Below are 5,565 nucleotides of genomic sequence, written 5' to 3'. Positions count from 1 at the left end.
TTGTTTGGCGCCCAATAAAAGACTTGATGGAGGATTCTTCAGTCAGCAGACACACCTCTTCTAACAGTCAATGATCCTTTGATATCAATATGTATCGCTCAGATTTTGAGCCATCCACTTCCACATCTCATCTATAGAAAATGGATGGATGCATGATTAGGAAACAAATCAATGTATCATCCTGTATATGATACTATTTGAAGTGAGTCATGTACAACATGCCCACTCTGATGCAGATCAAATGTTAGGTTGGTATCAGCAATATCAATACTGTAAGCAAATATACTTGTCATACCACAATTTATTTCTCCCAGTCGGATACAGGTCAAATTCAGACTGCTATCAGTTATATCTGTTACCGACAATTTGTGCAACATAGTGGTGTGTGATACCACCACCGATTTTGTTCTTTCTGACACCGAGTAAAATTCAGGCTGGTATCGGCAGTAGCGTTCCAATACCGATACTTTATGCAATTACAGCTAATGTGTGTGTGGTCAAATGTTAAGTGTATTTCAAATGTTGCTGCTCTCGGGGAATCGTCCTCAAACGATATCAAATCACAGGGATAAACAAATCATACCGTTGTTCAATCTCATTTCACCAAACAAACAAAGGTCCTTTTCAGGGCCACACACCTCTAACAGTCAATGATTCTTTGATATCAATATGTATCGCTCAGATTTTAAGGCGTGCACTTCCACATCTCCTCGATAGGGGTCACAATTTCAATTTATTGTGAGTAGGAAACATAAATCTAATGAATAATACTGCAGATGTCAGTAATTGAAGTGAGTCATATACAACATGCCCACTCTGATACAGATTAAACATTAGGTTGATATTAGTAATATCAATACTTTAAGCAAATATACTTTTCATACCACAATTTTTTTCTCCCAATCTGATACAGGTCAAATTCAGCCTGTTATCAGTTATATCTGTTACCCACAATTTGTGCAACTACAACTGACTGATACAGAGTAAAATTCAGGCTGGTATCGGCAGTAGTGTTCCAATACCGATACATTATGCGAATATAGCTGATGTGTGTGTGTGGTCAAATGTTACAAAGTGTATTTCAAATGTTGCTGCTCTCGGGGAATCGTCCTCAAACGATATCAAATCACAGGGATAAACACATCATAGCGTGGTTCAATCTCATTTCACCAAACAAACAACCACACACCTCTTCTAACAGTCAATGATCCTTTGATATCAATATGTATTGCTCAGATTTTAAGACATGCACTTCCACATGTCACCGACAGAGGTCACAAATTCTTTGTTATTGTAATACGGAAACATACATCTAATGAATGATCCCGTATGAAACATGTTACTAATTGAAGTGATTAATATACATTATGCCCACTCTGATACAGATTCAAAATCAGATTATTAGCGATTTTTAATCCTACAATTACGATTTTTTTAATCCCATAATCGGGATGTTTTAATTGAGGTGATCTCATTATTATGAGATATTGTTATGCCTCCTAATGGCCACGAGATGTCGTCATTTCCCATGTGTTGAATGCTTGTGCTCATCCAAGCATTATTTGTGTTTATAATCATCGTTTTAACGCGTCATGACGTCATACATGTGCAAAATTGGTATTCTTCTACATCCCACGTCATTGCCCTTCCGCAACTCACCGACAGAGGGAGCAATTTGTCTTATATGTCATTGTTAATATGTCAAAAATGAATCACTCAGTTTGGATTGATGTGCGATACAACTGATTAATCTACCCATCTTGTTATCGGTGATACTGGTACTTTATGCAAATATAGCTGTGTCCAAATACTGTTTATTGTCTGATCCGATACAGGTGAAATTCTGCCTAGTATCAGCTATATACCGATGTGATATTAGGGGTGTGCATCTCTACCGTAAATGGCCATCTGATATGAATCTAGACACGATACGATTCACTAACGATACTTTTTCAAATATTACCATTTGATGCAGATGGTGAATTTTTTTTTTTTCGTGTCACGTGGTTACATTTTTTAAATAGACGCAAACAAAACTGGCATATCCTGTATGAGTTATGAACAAAGAGTAGAACTTGCAATCCACAAACTTTAGGAAAAGAAGATGTAAACAAAACACTTTTGGCTAGCAGCTAATGACTGTTTGCTCAGCTAGCAACAATGAAATAGAAAGAAAAGCAATCTGCATCAAGTATCAAAATCAGAAAAAAAAATTCAGTCTAAGCCTCGGTCCGTGGACTAGGGAAAAAAAACCTCATAGCCATAGCACACACAAACATGTGTGTAAGAGGGAAACATCAAAGAACACTAAGGACATTAAAGACATTAAAAGAGCAGAGATGATGCAAACTTCGACTTCCTCTTTTTATTGTCATTCAAATTTGAACTTTACAGTACAGATACACACAGCCACAAAAGTAAAACAACAACAAAAAAACCATATACACTGTGGTGGCCTCTGCGGTGTTCCACGCCATCGACTGCTGGGGTGGGGGGAGAATGGCCAGAGATAGGAGCAGACCCAACAAAGCAACCAAGAGACCTGACTCCAAACCACCCTCGGCCGCCTACCAACTCTCTGCCAGTGTCCAGTCCGCATGGATGAGCGAGAATACGTCCAAGGAGACAGAGGCGTCCGATATAAGTAGAGATGTTTTAACACCACAATAGTCCAACTAAAGTATTAAGGTCCTCATTTTATCATTGGCCCTGTGATGAGGTGGCAACTTGTCCGGGGGTGTGCCCCGCCTTGTGCCCGAGTGCAGCTGAGATTGGCTGGATATACATATATATATATATATATATATATATATATATATATATATATATATATATATATATATATATATATATATATATATACATATATATATATATATATATATATATATATATATATATATATATATATATATATATAAGAATGCCCGAAGTATCAATATTTTCATTTGAGAATCAATATTAGAGCATAAAGATCTGGCATCACTATCTCACGCTTGTGATCTACTTCAAAGTATCCAAAGACATGTCACCGAGCGCGGCCACCGCTGCTGCTCACTGCTCCCCTCACCTACCAGGCGGTGGAACAAGGGGATGGGTCAAATGCAGAGGTTAATTTCATCACACCTAGTGTGTGTGTGTGTGTGACTATCAGTGGTAATTTAACTTTAATCTATTGTTCACAAACCTTATGAGACGAGAACACATTTTTTTATGCATTCTAAATCGTAAATAAATGTTAGCAAAAGTCGGCCAACGGAGCTAATGATAGTCGCTCTATTCTACTGATAAAGTGCTCAAATAACATCCAGGTTACATACAATTATATATTTTTTAACCCAGATTCACTTTTCGGGTTTATTATTCAAGGGTGGTAGTTAAAGCGTACACATGCCAGTTAGGGTAGTATAATTTTGTACTCACGTTTTTAACGTAGTTTATACTTGTTTTTATTCTGACTTTTGTGTATTTCGTATATTGCCATACTTTTTTTTTTAGATGGGAAATTTCAATCCAGCACAATCACATAATCACGACTAAAAAAAAAAATCTCAATCATGACTTTTTAATCTCAAAATCATGATTTATTATCTCATAATCATGCTTTTTTAATCTCATAATCATGCTTTTTCAATCTCATAATCATGACTTTTTTAAATCTCATAATCATGAATTTAAAATCTCATAATCATGCCTTTTTATCTCATAATCATGAATTTAAAATCTCATAATCATGCCTTTTTTATCTCATAATCATGCCCTTTGAATCTCAGAATCATGACTTTTTAATCACATGGTCATGCCTTTTTAACCTCATAGTCATGCCTTTTGAATCTCATAATCATGAGTTTTTATCACATTTTCACGACTTTTTATCTCATAATCATGCCTTTTGAATTACATAATCATGCCTTTTGAATCTCATAATCATGAGTTTTTATCACATTTTCACGACTTTTTATCTCATAATCATGCCTTTTGAATTACATAATCATGCCTTTTGAATCTCATAATCATGAGTTTTTATCACATATTCACAACTTTTTATCTCATAATCATGCCTTTTGAATCTCATAATCATGACTTTTTTTAAATCTCATAGTCATGACTTTTAAAAAAAAAATCTCATAATCATGACTTTATAAAAATATAATCATGAATTTAAAATATAATCATGAGTTTTCATCTCATAATTATGCCTTTTGATTAACATAATAATGCCTTTTGAATCTCATAATCATGACTTTTTTAAATCTCATAATCATGAATTTAAAATCCCATATCACGATTTTTTAAATCTCATAATCATGAATTTAAAATCCCATAATCATGAGTTTTTATCTCATAATCATGCTTTTTGAATCTCACAGTCATGCCTTTTGAATCTCATAATCATGCCTTTCGAATCACATAAGCATGTCTTTTTTAATCTCATAATCATGAATTTAAAATCTCATAATCATCCTTTTTGAAGCTCATAATCATGACTTTCTTCAATCTCATATTCAAGAATTTAAAATCTCATAATCATGAGTTTTTTTTAAATCACATATTCACTTTTGAATCACATAATCATGACTTTATCTCATAGTTATGACCTCATTTCATAATGACTTTATCTCATCTCATAATTATGATTTCTAAATCCCAATGATTTTTTAATGGGTCATACTAATGACTTTCTCTCACTGTAAAGCTTTAGTATATTAGTGCAATCAAAATGTAAAATTACAGACCTTAAATTATTCTGATTTACATCAAACATGACTGAAACTAATCATTCTTTGGAAAGAAACATGTTTTGACACTTATTAAGAATCCCAAAATCATAGTGAGGCGCACTATTAAACAACTTTTGGGTCAGTTTTAGTGTTGTGTTGTTTCGCGAACGATTCGTTCGAAAGAACGAATCTTTTGAGTGAACGTACTGAACCGAATCACTTCATGAACTGATTCGTTCCTTTCTCAGTTCAGTCTAGCTCCGCCGCGACCAAGCAGGGAAGAATGCTGGTATGAGCTTTTAAACACAACCCGTTAACTGCTGCCAATCACATGGTGAATAAGATACTCTTTAGGGTTCATATGTTTTGTAAATCTGACTGTGATGAAGTCTGTGCCTCACCAGACATGAACCTCACGGCACGCCACCGGTGGAACTGGCGCATTCTGTGACTCACTGAACCCTCGACGTCGGCGAACGACGCAGCCAATGAGAGGGCGGGGGGAGGGACTGAGCGAACGATTCGTTCACCGCGGATTAACGACATGAATCACTCAGTGAACGTCAACGCTCTCGCTCTCTGCTCTGCTTGCCCCAATGCCGCGAGTGATTCTCCCCCCGTCGCGGGGATATGTTTCATGCCATTGGCATCCGTTCTGATTTGCAATTAAACTGTACTGCTGCTGCAGAAGTGATTCGGTACACGTACTGAACTGGCCACCGTGTGGCGTTGTCAGTCACTGATTCTAGTGATTCGTACAGTCAAAAGAACTGCCGATCCCATGAAAACAAGCCACATGAAAACAAAATGAGTAGACTAGTAGAGGAGACAGAAAGAAGGGGTA

This window comes from Entelurus aequoreus, linkage group LG08 (assembly GCF_033978785.1).
Source record: "Entelurus aequoreus isolate RoL-2023_Sb linkage group LG08, RoL_Eaeq_v1.1, whole genome shotgun sequence".
Classification (NCBI taxonomy): Eukaryota; Metazoa; Chordata; class Actinopteri; order Syngnathiformes; family Syngnathidae; genus Entelurus; species Entelurus aequoreus.
The sequence above is the reverse complement of the archived record's forward strand: the minus strand, read 5'-3'. Positions refer to the sequence as shown.